This window comes from Gracilinanus agilis, chromosome 5 (genome assembly GCF_016433145.1).
Source record: "Gracilinanus agilis isolate LMUSP501 chromosome 5, AgileGrace, whole genome shotgun sequence".
Taxonomy (NCBI): Eukaryota; Metazoa; Chordata; class Mammalia; order Didelphimorphia; family Didelphidae; genus Gracilinanus; species Gracilinanus agilis.
In genome coordinates, this window is record NC_058134.1 from 69964022 (window position 1) to 69979798 (window position 15777).

General features: G+C 39.8%; 1 pseudogene; it reads right to left on the bottom strand.

The window, feature by feature from the left end:
- Positions 1–13221: 13221 nt before the first annotated feature.
- Positions 13222–14132, bottom strand: LOC123249828 (annotated as a pseudogene).
- Between the last annotated feature and the right edge of the window lie 1645 nt (positions 14133–15777).

Below are 15777 nucleotides of genomic sequence, written 5' to 3' on the forward strand. Positions count from 1 at the left end.
TATTGAGGACACTGACTCAGTGGTAGTGATGAAGTAGAAAAGGTTAGTGGAAAGTGAGGTAGATTTAGATCAGGAGAGATCTGGGTCAGAATCTACACTCTTGTTTATAGTTGCACAACTAGAACATGTTGTCATTTAACTTCCTTAAGAGATAATATATGGGGGGGGCAGATGGGTAGCTCAGTGGATTGAGAGCCAGGCCTAGAGACAGGAGGTCCTAGGTTCAAATCTAGCCTCAGACACTTCCCAGCTGTGTGACCCTGGGCAAGTCACTTGACCCCCATTGCCTACCCTTACCACTCTTCTGCCTTGGAGCCAATACACAGTATTGTGACTCCAAGATGGAAGGTAAGGGTTTAAAAAAAAAAGAGATAATATATGTAAAGTACTTTGGGGGCATCCAGGGAAGACAAGTCTAATAGGAACTGGAGCTTATTGGAAAGATTGGGGCTAGATATATAGATCTGGAAGTTTTCTGTGTAGAAGTGATAATTGATGCCAAGGAAGTGAATATAATACCCAAGATAACCAAAATAGAGTGTCATGAGATTTTTATTTTTAGGGAGATTGCCAAAGACATTTATGAGAGGGGAGGAAGATGACAGAAATAAGGAGCAATGTTAATAGAAAGTAAGGGAGGGAGAGAGAGCATCATGGAGGTGGGGAGACATGGTAGCAGATGCTATCGAAAAGTCAAGGATGGAGACTAAGTCTTTGAGTTTGTGAGTTAGAGAGTCATTGATAACTTCAAAGGCAGCAGTTTTATTAGCATGGAAGGGGTGGAAGGCAGACTGGTGAGGAAGCGAAGTCAGTGAAAAGGAGAAGCAAGGGGATGATAGGCTGAGGGTTAGTAGAAGGAGCAGTATTTTGGGGCAGGGGGCAGAGAAGGGAAGGCTTTTGTAGGTAATGAGGAGGAGACCTGGTAATGGTTGTTGGTAGAGCAGAAAGAAACAATTGATAAGAGAGGGAGGGAAGTACCAATGGAATGAGGTTGGGAATAGGATGGGAAAGAATCAAAGATCTAACTAGAGGATTTAACTTTGGCATAGAGAAAGGTCATCTTAGCCTTTGATAGTGGAGGAAAGAAAGAGTAAGTGCCACATGATATATAGAAGAAAGAGAGAAAAGAAAACTCAGGAAGGATGGGGCTTTATTGTTTTTCATCTTGTCCCCAGAACCTGGTATATTGATATAGTAAAATTTTTTTGAATTGTATTGAGTTGGTCATATGTATTCTGAAAGAGTATGTTTTCCCATCCATGCTTTTCTCCTTCTTGAGCAGAAGGAAACCTTTGTATTTTGGTGGATTCATAATCAATACTCACATAGCTTAGTAACCGTGACTGATAGCTGAGAGTTCAGCACCATGAAATTGTGGAAGCACATATTAGAATCAACTGACTCTGGATATAGGATAGAAAGGGCTTTGGACCTGCAATTTCCCTCTATAGTCTGGCAGAAAGATGGCAGACTGGGAAGCTTGGTGGTAGTTGGGGAGGAAGATGCTTGCTTTCCTATACCGCCCAGCCAGATGCCAGGAAAGATGGAGACCAGCCATCTTTGTTGCCAGGCAGCTAGGTGCGATGGGAAACTTGGCTAGTGAATTCCAAATCTTGGAATGGGGCAATTTTTTACTGACTAGGTTTTAGTTAAAGGGAACACAGCCTTTGAGGGTCAGCAGGGGAAGTGATGAGAAGAAAATTTTAATTGCTTTTTCTATCTCTGCATGAGCCAGTTACCTAAGAATGGGAGAATAATATATCATAGGGGCACAGTGGGGAAGACTGAGTTCTCTATCATGGAAAGAGGGAGTCTGTCTATCTGAATGTTGGAATTTGGGGCTGAGTCTAAGTGTACTTCCTCATTAAAATGTTGGGAATAAACTCTTTGATGGGAGTGTGAGGTTCTGCTACCCCTAATCTCCTTCTACCAGGGAACAAGGGTCAGGTCATATGATAATATGAAAGTGAGTAATGATTGTGACCTCATTAAAAAATGAAAGGAGACTATCTCCCCTTGATTAGTAGGACAGTAGCTATGGCTTATTCAGAGTGAAAAGAAGGGCCTTTGGGTATACTATTCATTTATCTTTCTCTGCTTTTTAAATTGCTAGGAAGAGAGATTTATGGAAAATGTTTGCTACCTCTTGCTCTTGCTGGGAGATAATCTGGCTTGCAGGCCTCCTTTTCACAGGACCCCACTCCTGTTTAATTGCCTTTGCAGCCAGACAGGATTACTGGAGACCTTCTGTGTTGGCGCCGTCTTTCTCACGAAGGAAAATACTGTACAGTTTTCTTCATTTTGTTCTTTTCATGTTTTGTAAAAACAACAAAGAATATGATTTTAGTGTTTTTTATTATTGTTTTTAGCAGGTGGAGGAAAGATAAGAATTAGAAAAAGGTATCCATTTTTTTTTAAACATTACCTTCTGTCTTAGAATCAATACTATGTATTGGTTCCAAGGCAGAAGAGCAGTAAGGGCTGGGCAATGGAGGTTAAGTGACTTGCCCAGGGTCACCCAGCTAGGAAGTGTCTGAGGCCAGGTTTGAATTGAGGACTTTCAGTCTCTAGGCCTGGCTCTAAATCCAATGAGTCACCTAACTACCTCTCTACCTCCAACCTCTACTTCTTGCTTCATTAAAAAAAAATTCTTTCTTCTTTTTCCACCCTATCTCCAATGATTTGGGTAGCTTCTATCACTTCCTATCTAGGACTATAGTAGTTGTGCTATATACTTAGAACCATCTTCCTTATTAAGCTATTCATCAATATTAGATCCCATGCTCTAGAGATATTTGCTGTTTCTAATCTCCAACACCAAGAAATCCTTCATTTGCATTAATAGTTTTAGAGGACTATTTCTTTATGCATTTCTCAAAATTAGCCTCATTTTAGCAATGTGACCGTGGGCAAGTCATTTAACCCTGATCACCTAGACCTTACCACTCTTCTCCCTTGAAACCATACACAGTATTAATCCTAAAATGTAAGGTAAGGGTTAAAAAAATAGCCTCACTTATATAGAACCTTTAGGCATTGAAGGAGTCTTTGGGGAGTCATCCATTCAACCTCTGCCCTATGCAGAAATGATCCCTACAACATCTCTGACATTTGTCTTGCAGGACTTTTAAAAATTCTCATACTTTAAATAAGGCATGGTACCCTTTATAAAGTGGGAAGACTCATGGGAACCACGGAGGCTTCTTTGCCTAGTTGATAGCATACTAGACTAGGAATCAGGCAGGTATGAGTGCTGGAGCAAGTTTGTATGGGCTCGCAAGAGCTGATTGTTATATTTTTAGTATGAGCATTTATACTTTTGAAATCAGCAAATGTTACAAATCAGAGATTATTATTTCTTTGGTCGTCTAAACTTGAGAAAGTGATAGAGAAGTTAATAATGTAGGTGACATAAAAGTATATCCTTTATACATCTTTTGAAAGTTGGTTGTTGAACTTTAACAGATCATCACTGGAGGGAATTTGGGGTTTTAACCTGGCTCTGCCATTAGCTCTGTTTAACTTTATAACTAATTGCAATTCCAGAGGATTCTTGTTGAGTCTTCTCACCTCTTGGTGAAGTGATGGGCCAGAGGTAGAGAATAAGAACTCATTTGCAGATATAGCCTGTGTACATAATTGTTTTTCATGATTATATTCTCATCTTGACTAGAGAAGGACTTTATTTTAAGGGGGACGTTGCAGGGGAAGTGGGGGAGAAATGATTGTGATACTAAAGACAGGAAGAACAGAAAGAAAAGAATGCCAAGGAATCACTAGAAATTAAACAGAAGAGGGCAAAAAGAAAATCAGAAAAGACAAACCCCAAAATGGCAGTGTTGTAGTTGCCATGGAAAATTTTACCCTGATACTAGACTGAAGCTTAAAAGTAACTGAGCCTACACACACACACACACACACACACACACACACACACACACACACACACACACGACGAATATACTCTAAGCATATATATATATATATATATATATTTTTTTTTTTTTAAACCCTTAACTCTTGTGTATTGACTCCTTGGTGGAAGAGTGGTAAGGGTGGGCAATGGGGGTCAAGTGACTTGCCCAGGTTCACACAGCTGGGAAGTATCTGAGGCTGGATTTGAACCTAGGACCTCCTGTCTCTAGGCCTGGCTCTCAATCCACTGAGCTATGCAGCTGCCCCCTCTCTAAGCATATTATTGAAGAGAACAAAAAGGACATTTGTTCAAAACTAGCAGCATTATTTGTTACTGAAAGCAGCCCAAAGGTTTGACAATTAGGGGAATAGCTAGATCACTTGTGGTACATAATAGACTACTATAATGTGATTAAAATTGATAAGTATGAGAATTTTTATTAAAAAAACCCCCAAACTATGACCTCACTCTCTTTGGGCCTTCATTTCCTCTTGTATAAAATGCAGGGGGTAGATTATATATAATCTCTAAGGTCCTTTGCAGCTCAAAAATCCCATGTTCTAAGTATATTCGATTTCCCTCCAATCTATTCCAGAACCATGATTTTATTTTAAGATATCCAGCCTAAACTGTAGATTTATATGTAACTTGTGGCCTCTTCCGACCTGATGTCCAGGTCAATATCAGTGAGCATTTGAACCAAGGTTTTCTTTTACTGTTTAGTTGTTTTGGTGTGTATTTCCCCTTGTCAAACAAGTGAATTACCTTTGCGCATGGTTTCTCATGAATATTTAGCTCATAGGTTCAGGGGCTGTTCTGTTAACCCCAATTCCACTGGCAGTTTGGATCTCCAGAAGACATTGCTCTTCTATGTCTAGAGCTCTAGGGATATCCCTGAGGAACTATGGGATTCCACAGGGGTGAAAATTGACTTGCCCCAAATCACACAGTAAGTCTGAGGTCAAATTAGACCAGAATCTAAGTTTCCTGACTTTCAGCCCTATTTTCATGATATCATATGCCTATCCTTAATTGTGGTGATAGTGATAGTCTTTCATTTATTTATTTATTTTTGGAGCATGCCCTCCAGACACCTTATAAGGTACCAAACACCACGTCGGAATGTTTCTCCTATCCAATTTGTGGCACCGAGTCTCAGAAGTCAGCTTTCCAAGAGTCTAGCTTTCTAACTCTTTTTCTTTATCTTTTTTCTTTTTTTTTTTTTTTACATCAAGAACAGGTTCCCATGTCAGGTATAAAAGGTGGGGTCAGAGCTCAAAAGCTCTGGTTAGTGCTTAATTCATGGTCTTTTATCCCCCACCTCTGCTTAATTTGCTTCCTTCTTCAGCTGGGAAAAGGCTATCTTTAAAAAGTCTGTCTGGGTACATATTGCTAGGATTTCTACCTCACTTAGGTTTCTTAGGGCTATTTATCGATCTGTTTCCTCTTTATCCTTGGATCTATCTCTCTATTTCCTTATCTCTTGTTCCCTGTTTCTCTGTAAGTGCTTCTTTTATCTCTCCTGTGTTATCTGCCTTTTTCTTCTCCTCTTAGGACATGAATACTTTTTTGCCTTTCAGTTCCCAGGATAGAATTCATGTCACAATTTGCTCTTGTTTCTGTCTCAATTCTTGAATTGCTTTCTCATGATTGGGACTTCTTATCATGTACGTCTTTAACATTTCAAAAGTATTTCAATTATTTCTTGCTAGTTCTTCTTTTACCTTTAGTTTGCTTGGGGACAACATGTTGGATTCAGAGAGAACCTCTGCTTGGCTAGGATTATTTTTTCCTAGACAGAAGAGCAGTAAGGGCTAGGCAATGGGGGTTAAGTGACTTGCCCAGGGTCACAGAACTAGAAGTGTCTGAGCCTAGATTTGAAGCTAGGACCTCTTGTCTCCAGGCTTGGCTCTCAATTCACTGAGTCACCTAGCTATTTTCCCCCTATTTAGGGTTTTCTTGGCAGATAGTGGAGTGGTTTACCATTTCTTCTCCAGCTCACTTTACAGATGAGGAAATTGAGGTAAACAGAGTTAAATGACTTTCCCAGGGTCACACAGCTAGTAAATGTCTGCGACCGGATTTGAATTCAGGGAGATGAGTTTCCCTGCCTCTAGATTTGGTGCTTTATCCATTCTACCACTTTTTGCTCCTGAGTACTTCAGAGGTATTGAATTTAATGTTCAAGAACTCAACAACTTATTGCAACTTTTTTTACACTGTATCTCAATCATCTCACCTTAGCCCCTTTCCCATAGAAACTTTCTTTACAACAAAGAAAAACATCTGAGCAAAGTCAATAGATACAGTGACCTCATCAGATAGCATTGATTGCATCCTACATCCCTAGTCTCCTCCCTACCACTACAGTAGAGAAAAGAGGTCTGTTTCATTATCAGTGTCCTAGGACTGAGGTTATTCATGACCAAACATCAGGGTTCCGCTGCTTTCAAAGTGCTTATTGTTTATATTTGTAATCATTTATATATACTGATCTCTTGTTTCTTTTGTTGTTCAGTTAGGTGTGTCTGACTCTCCATGACCCCATGGGCTGTGGCTTTCTTGGCAAGGAGACTAGAACAGTTTGCTCTTTCATTTTCCAGAGGACTCACAGGATCTCTTGTTTCTACATCACTTCAGATAGGTCTTGCTATGGTCCCATGATTTCCCATGATTTCTCATTTCTTATGGCACGATGATATTTTCATGGTGGAATGTATTCATAACCCACAGCCATTCCTCCAATAGTGACTACTGACTCTTTCCAGATTATTGTTACAGCAGAGGGTGCTTTGAATACATTGTTATATTCAGGGTGTCTTGAATGTCTTAGGGCAGTTTCAAGCTATTTCAGATTTATAAGTATGTGTTTCTAGAGGCAACTAGGTTGACTCAGTGGATGGTGAGCCAGGGCTAGAGAAGGGAGGTCCTGGAATCAAATCTGGCCTCAGACACTTCCTAGCTCTGTGATCCTGGGCAAGTCACTTAACCCTTACTGATCTTCTGCCTTGGAACCAATACCCAGTATTGATTCCAAGACAGAAGGGAAGGGTTTTAAAAAAGTATTTGTGTGTATATGTGTGTGTATACACATACATATGCACACACACACACACACACACACACATATATATATATATATATATATATATATATATGATATTTTTAAGCCATTAAAGCTTAAAACTACACTGAAACTTTGGGGACACTGAATAAAAGACCTTTCTTTCTGTCATAGACCTCTGTGGGTACTGAGCCTGCAAGATCAAAGAGAATGAAGTGCTCAGTGGTGAATATTTATTTTAAAGAAGAGGGAACTGAGGCAGAGAGATGGCTTGCCATCTTGCCATCTCTGTTTCCCTCCCTCCTTTTCTTCTTTCCTTCTCTCTCTCTCTCTCTCTCTCTCCTTCTGTTTTAGAACTGATATTAAGTACTTGTTCCAAGGCAGAAGATTAGTAAGGGTGAGGCAATTAGGGTTAACTAACTTGCCCAGGGTCAAGTGTATGAGGCCAGATTTGAACCTAGGACCTCCTGTCTCCAGGCCTGGCTCTCTATCTACTGAGCCACCCAGCTGCTCCTCTTACTGAAAGTTTTCAAAACTAGTAAAGATGAGAATTCCTTGAAGAAACTGAGAGGATGTTTAACTTTAAGAAGAGAAAGACTCAAGAGGACATAATGACTGTCTTCAAGTGTTTGAAGGGTGTCCTGTGGAGGAAGAAATAGACTTATTTTCTTTGGACCCAGGGGGAAAATGAGGGCTCCCTGGGTAGAAGAGGACAATTTAGGGTTGATGTCAGGAAAAGCATTCTCCCAGTTAGTTGTCTAGGAGTGGAATGGGTAATTTCAGGAGATGGTTTCTCTTTGGAGGTCATTAAGCAGGAGCTGAATAATTTCCTGTTGTCTATATTCTAGTAGGAATTCCTTTCTTGCATGGATTTGCCTAGATCATTGTTGATTTCTCTTCCAATTCTCACAATCTGTGATTCTGGTGAAAACAAGATTTGAAACTCAGTTCTCCTGATTCATAAACTTGAACACACTCTTCCCTTCTCTAGGCAACCTCTTTTGATATAACTATTAAAACGGACTTCTTTTTTTTTCCCCACTGCCCAAGTACCCTAGCTACTTTAGAAAGTAATTCCTTCAGCTGGCTGGACTTTTCTATCTTGTTTGCATGTTTCTGCAATCCTTTTCTCTTCAGTTGAGCAATCTGTGAATCTAGCAGATAAGTGAAGTTAGATATTTATGACTCAACCACATCCTTTCTGGTTGCGTCTCATATGGATGTATTTGATTTGGATATAATCAACAAACTGACACATGAAGATTCACGCACTCACACAAATACGCAGTTGAACACCAGCCAGGTTGCTGCTGGTTTATCTCTTTCACATCAGCCAGATGTTCCCGTGATTTTTTCCTAGAAATGTAGCTACTGGATTGTCACTATTGCCGCTTAGTCAAGTGATTCCTGGGCACCTCTGTAGTACTATAGCTAGGCAGTAGGAATCCAAGAATATTTCTATATACACTATACACATATATGTGACATGTTTGTGAACCAGAATCGAACCCAACCTTTGGAATGTTTTGGCGCCCAAGGCTAGTGGCTTTTCCTTTCACAAAGCATTTTCGTTGAACTTCCTAAATATAATGGACTCACGTGACATCCAGTGTGATAAATGTGTCAAGTAAAAATCAATAATTCTAACTGGATCGAGGTTGCTAGAGTACCACTCCAAAACACAGGGGAGGGTTAGGAACCCATTCTCTAGTGATGACAAGGAGGGACAAACTGTCAGAGAGGATAAAGTATCTGAGTCATAAAAGCTGATGTCAACAGTGGTGTAGCAGAGGTAAGAGAAAACAAAATAAGTATTTATTAAGCAAACATGTATTTATTATGTGCCGGGCACTGAGCTAAACACATACGTAAAAATCCTCCGTTCTTTCCTTATTCTTAAGTTTCAAAGGATCCCGATCTAAATGAGCCTGAATAATAAGGTTGATCACATAAGCACTGTTTATCTGTATATGGTCTTGATTTGTGACCATTGGATCTCATTTGATCTTCATACCGACTCAGGGAGGTAGGTGCTATTATTATCCCCATTTTCCAGACGAAGAGACTACGACAGTCAGTGGTTAAGTGATTTGTCCAACCAGTAAGAGTCCAAGGCCAGATCTGAATTCAGATTTTTCTGACTACGGGTCAAGTACTTTATCCACTGGGCCTCCTTGCTTCCTCAAAGCTAAGATGCTGAGTCTGCAGATAAAAGTCTGAGAAGAGATTTGAGAATGTAACAGCAACTAGAAATGCCAGACTGTCATTGTCTCAAATAAACAGAATAGGAGAGGGAGAATTCCAATTTTTCTGCAATTAGGTTTTTTTTTTCTCTCTGCTTCCATTTTTTATACATGTCCTCCTTTTTGATATATATTTTTTGTATCTGTGGGTGGCGAAGCTTAGGCACCCTTTGTATTTGGGGGCCCCAAGTCAGAAAGGAAGTAGTTTAAGAGGAAACTGAATGAAGAAGTGAGAAGGGAGTTGGAGAAGTTGAGAAACTTTAGTAGTCATGCCCTAAACACTGTGCAAGGAGCTAGAGTTGGCTCTCACCACTGACTCCCAACTCCTAGATGGCCAATTATCACCAGTGGATCTTGCTGGTCGAACAGTGACCCTCTTCAAGGATGAGAGCTGAGGACTTGCTGTCCCATGTTTGATGTTGTGGTTATGTAATTCATGTAACCAAAAGTTCACCATGGTTCTTAGAGCTCTATTCACCTCTATCCTTTAGCTCTGCCTCTTCCTTGGTGGTAGTGCTCATTTCGTTAGTCTAGAACAGTGGTTCCCAAACTTTTTTGGCCTACTGCCCCCTTTCCAGAAAAAATATTACTTAGCCCCATGGAAATTAATTTAAAAAATTTTTTAATAGCAATTAATAGGAAAGATAAATACATTTGTGGCCATCACTGCCTTCCTGGATCGCTGCAGCACCCACCAGGGCGGTGGCGCCCACTTTGGGAATCACTGATCTAGAACTATCCAAGTATTCCCAACTAGGGGCTCTCTGTTTTTAACTTATTCCCAAATTTCAAAGGACCCTTGTCTACATGAGCCTGCCCTAATGAAGTTGACCACATAAGCATGGTTGTTCTGTATATGGTATTTATTTTTAGCCAGAAGATCAAAACAAATAATCCAAATATATATAAAAGAACTATAATATAAATTCTTCCTAAACCCTAAGTGACCATAAAATGATGTGAGAGAGATAGACTAGCAGCAGACCGGAGACTCAAGATTTTCAGGACACAGAAGTATTTAACTCAAACCTTCCAAAGTTGTTCCCATTGAGAGTTAGAAGCATCCTTTATTTCCTTTCTCCTCATCGAAATCTGAAGAGTTGATGTCTAGGCAGGAAGGAGAATTCAAAACACAAGGCACTAATTCACCTAGTTACTTATCTTCATTCACAATGCTGTTCACATCTGGCCTTAGACACTTACTAGTGGTGCAACCCTGGGCAAGACACTTAACCTGCCTCAGGTTTCTCATCCATAAAATGGGGATAATAATAGCTTGTATGATCAACTTCATTTATTATTATATTATAGAATTATTATAAAGGTTTATCACCTGGAAGATGATGGTGTTGGGGGGGGGGTAGTGCTATCATTCCTAATTCTGCCATCATCAGTGATTATGCACCTCTAGTGTTTGAGCATTTAGGGTTCAGGTGGTGCTTTTGCCCTTGAGGAGCTGTTATAAAAATATAAAAGAGGATAAGATGTATCAACAACAGCCCAGTAAATCCTTGTTCCTCTAACTCCCTTGTTTCTAGGAGAGGGAATGGGGCTTTCCCTCTTATTTTCACTTCAGCTGGTAAGCTGAAGCTTCCTCAGGGAGGTGGGGTTTGATGATGGTTTACTGAAACTGTATAATTTACCCCTTTGCCTTTAAGAGGTCACATTTAAGCCATCCAAGACAGATTAAAATTCATCCTAGCTTTAAAGACCCCTAGGGGAAAATGCACTAATACTCCTACTTGTAATCCACCATTCAATCACTCTCACAGTTAGGAAATGTGTCCATTTATAACAAACCTGAATCCCTCCTGTTTGTTGTAGTTTAAATTCTTCCTTTTTCAGGCTTCACTGGAGATGAAGAAGTTTAAAAAAAGAAGAAAAAATATCCTTTGCAAAATAAACCGAAAGTCACATATTTTTCTTTGAATTTTAGGATCAGAAGAGACTTTATAAATTATTTGGAACAATCTTCCTATTTTGCAGAGAAGGAAACCAAAGCCAAGAGGGACAAGTGACCTCTCCAAGGTCTCACAGCTTACTAATTTCAGAGCTGGTTCGGAATACAGGATTTTAACATTTTATTTTCCTATGCCAGTTATTTAAAAGCATGATGTGTTGTCCTTTGTTATTGTCTTCTTCAGGCTATATAATATTAAAATTGTTTGTGTTATCACTCAGCTTTCCTCAAGCAATGAATGTCATTCTAGTAGATGTGAATTTCCTTCTCTCCCTTGACATATCTGAAAGCAGACAATGAGGTTTAGCACTTGTCAGAATAAGGCATAAAAATCAGGCTTTATTTTTCATTTTTCCCCTTCTCTTCCCTTTCCCCTTTTGACTAATATAATAATATAATGTGTTAGAAGAGGTGGGTCAGCGGGTGTAAGAAAATAACATTACTTCCTTAGTTTAGTTTCATTCTTGCTTAGGTATTTTACATGCTGCTCTGAAGAGGATCTTGGGAATGAAATCGACTTTCATATAATAATAGTGGATTTGTTAATTTATGCCCTAAATATTTAAATGGGAGTTACATGGAATTTCTAATCTTAAATGAGATAGTTGATTGGGTCATTGGACCATGAATCAGCACTGGATAAAGGGACGGTCACTCTGCTTAGTGTTTGTTCAGCCTATGACTAAAGACATATCAATCAACCCTCATGAGGGAGAGGCTTTTTAGTCACTGTACCCTAGTAGATGGAACTTGAGATAGCAGCAGTGAGAGTCTCCCAGTAGAGGTAGAAAGCATAGCTATGAATCCCACTGGGGAGTGATGGTGACAAAAAGCCTAGCAGGGCACAAAGTAATGCAATGACACCCATAGAAGACATCAGTGGCCGTAAAATGATTGTATTTGTCTTTGCCTCTTGTGGCTTAAGATCATGTTAAGAGTCTTTCTGATTAACAGTGAGACTCCAGTTAGCTATTTCCATGCCCTATGCTTCATTTAATGAAGCTCTTCCCTTCCTATGCCTAATACCTGCTGTCCAACAGAACAAAGGACGATTTAATTTCTGTGTTGTTTAAAACTTTTGGATCTCTATTTAGAAAAAAAAAAAAGACAATAGTTATGGCGTTCAGAAGGACAGACTATGGAAACAAATTAGGTACAGTTCCCAACAGGCTATATTCAGATTTTTATATATAGGGTTTCTAGAGCTCTCCAACTATTTAATGTAATTACATAATCAAACTTCTTAGAAACATCCAATGTTAAGGCTGAGAGAAACCTCACAAGAGGAAGAAAACTGAGATCCCACCATGCCCAAGGTCCCCTAGTTAGCAAGTGGCAAAGCTGGGACTTGATCTTAGTCTTCTCATTCTATGTCCCAAATGGGTCCTCATCATTGCATGGCAGTACTATTGATCACTCCTCTCTTTTTGATGTCTTCTCTTGACTTTTGCTTCTCTGACACTGCTATATCTTTGCTGACATTTTATCTGGCTCAATTCACCCTCTCAGTTTCCTTCATAGGACATCTTCCAAATCTGAGCAAGTCTTAAGGTTGTTCTTATTCTTAGTCTTTTTTTATTTCTAATTTTTTTTCACTTTTTTGAAATGTTTATTTTATGTAAACCCCTCCCCTTGCCCCCTCCACTGGTTTTTCTTCTTGTTTCCACACACTGTGTATGTAATGACAAAAACAGCTGCTGACAAAGCTAAACAGAACATACTATTTCAAGAGAGTGTGGCTAATGGCTTTAGCTTTTTTTCTTCTAAAGGCAGTATATATATATGTATATATACATATATATACACACATACACACACATATATATACATATATATCTATATCTATTTCTGTATATACTCTACAAGTCACAACAATGGTTTAGACACACTAAATTAGTTCAAGTGAGATCTGACAACAGGCACACCCAGGAAACAAAAGGAGTTGAATTACTTCTGGGTCTCTCATTTCTCCGTCTTCTGGCCACTTGAGGGAGAAACTTGCCTAATGCCAAAGAAAGGGACAGGAAGCAAAACAATGTCAAGTTTGAAGGGTCATGCACATGAACCAGCAGACAAGAAAATGCCATCCACTAGACATTGCTAAGAGCAGCCACCCAGGGAGGATTTTGCCTCTAGCAGCTCTAGATTGGCACCATCCCCCAGTGCTCACATGCCTGACTTTGATCTCAGTGGGCTATTTGGCACAATAAGGGACACTATCCTCACCACCTGTGATAGTGATACAGCTCCTGCTGGTGGCCTCCAACACATTGTTCATTAGCTTTTTGGTTCTCTGAGCAAAGGATTCCCATTCAAATATTGCAGTGGGTCTGTTCTACACAATCTATTTGGCATGAGCCACAGATTCCATGTTCTTCTTGCTGCGCCTGGGGCCACAGTCCAAATCCATCCATCTATAGACTGGGGTGGGTGGCCAGTCTTGGCATTATCAAATTTATCCACTGTGATGAAGTCAACAAACTGTGATTCTGACACCATTCTTCTCAGCCTTGGCCATTAGATCTTTGACAGTTTTAGTCTCCTCTTCATCAGAAAGAGAAGTTCCAATTTCCATGTTGTCACACACCTTCAGGAAGGTGAAACCCACCCCAGCACCTATGATCAGAACCTCATTGACTTTGTCTAGCATATCATTGAACAACTGGATCTTGTCTGCAGCTTTAGCTCTGTCCAAGATGGTCTACTTTTCTACTTCTGGACCACACAGTCCTTCAGGAACAGAACATCTTTGCTTATCAAGGACTTGAGCTCCACAGCCATGGGTTCCAAGGAGTATTTTTCAGGCATAGTTATACCATCAGGCCAACCCAAGCTGCTTATCATAACAACAGACTTGACTGCATTATCCAAGTCAATGCTAGGAGGAGCAGTCTTGATTCTCTGGTTGTTATTTATATTTTTGTTCTTCATGGGAGAACCCACCCTCATGGTGATTCTTTTCCTTTTCAGATCCACCTGGTCAAAGGTCAGTCTGTTGGAAAGAGAAATGTTGGTGGAAAGGAAATCGTGGGGTGGCCAAGGCTGAGGATGTGGCTGAAGCTGTGGTGGTGGCTGGACTTTGGGATGCTTGAGTTAGGGACTTCTCTGAACATTGAGGTCAGCACCTAATACCCTTATCTCTTTTAAAACAATTCTTTCTCTTGATGCTCTTCCAATCTCATGGCTTTAGTTATTACCTCAATTCAGATGGCTCTCAAATTTCTATTTCTTCTGAGCAATAATTTTGTATTTCCAAAGGCCAGGTGCACATCTACACTTGGATGCCTGACTGAAACTTCAGATTCAATAGGTCCCTGGTCATCATCTTTCCTAAATCTCTGCTCTCTCATATCTAATCAGTTGCCAACTCCTGGTAATTCTACTTCCGTAATCTCCCTCTCTCTCTTTTAAACCCTTACCTTCTGTCCTGGTTCAACTTTAAGACAGAAGGGCAAGGGCTAGGCAAATGGGGTTAAATGACTTGCCCAGAGTCACACAGCCAGGAAGTGTCTGTGGTCAGATTTGAACCCAAGGTCTCCTAATTGCAGGCCTGGTACTCTATCCACTGAGCCACCTAGATGCCCATTCCATAATATGTCTTACATCTGTCCATTCCTTTCCTCTCACATTGACACCACTCTAGTCTTGCCACTTGTCTAGACTATTGTAATAGTCATCTAACTGGTTTCCCTTTTGTCATTTCTTCTCCTCCTCCATTCATCCATTTTCCCCAAAGCTGCCAAAATGGTCTTCCTAATGCATGAGCCATATCCTTTTTTATTCCTTTCCTCAAAAACTTTCTGGGGCTCCCTATTACCTCTAGAATTAATTCCATCCTCCTTAATATAGCCTGAAAGGCAATATACAATCTAGCTCCAACCTACCTTTCTAGCCTTTGTCTTCATTACTTCCCTTCACACTCTAAATCTAGCCAAATTTGGCTACTAGTTGTTTTTTGACCTCATTCTATACTCCTCTGTTTCCTATACTTATGAACAGACTATTCCCTGATCCTAGAATGTATTCCATCATTATCCCCATCACTTGAAATCCTTTTCCTTTAAGACCTACCTCAGGCTCCTTCCCCTATGAAGTCTTTTCTGATTCTATCCAATGGAAGCATTTTCTCCTCTCTTCAAATATTTTTTCATAGCTCTTTGACTCTCTTATTCACCTATGTTACATTTTCCCTCATGTCTCATTTATTTGGATACATGTAATATTCCTTCTCCCATTAAACTGTAAGAGTATGAAACTATTTTTTTTAATCTTTATTTACACAGAACCCTATGTAGAATTAGAGATTTGGGGCTGGAAGGGATCTCAGAGACTACCAAAAATAAAATTTTACAAATGTGGAAACTGAGTTCTAAAGATATTAAGTGATTTACCCAGAATTATGCACATAGTAGATATTTGAAGTAGGATTTGAACCCAGGTCTTCCTGACTCCCGACTCTTAGCACAGGGCCTAGCATATAGTAGGTGCTTAATAAGCATTCAAACTGAAAATTTAGAAATCCATTTCTTGTCTTGCTGTCTAACCTACAAAGAAATCGAATGTGGAGGACTTTAATTTCAGTTGGGTCAGCCTC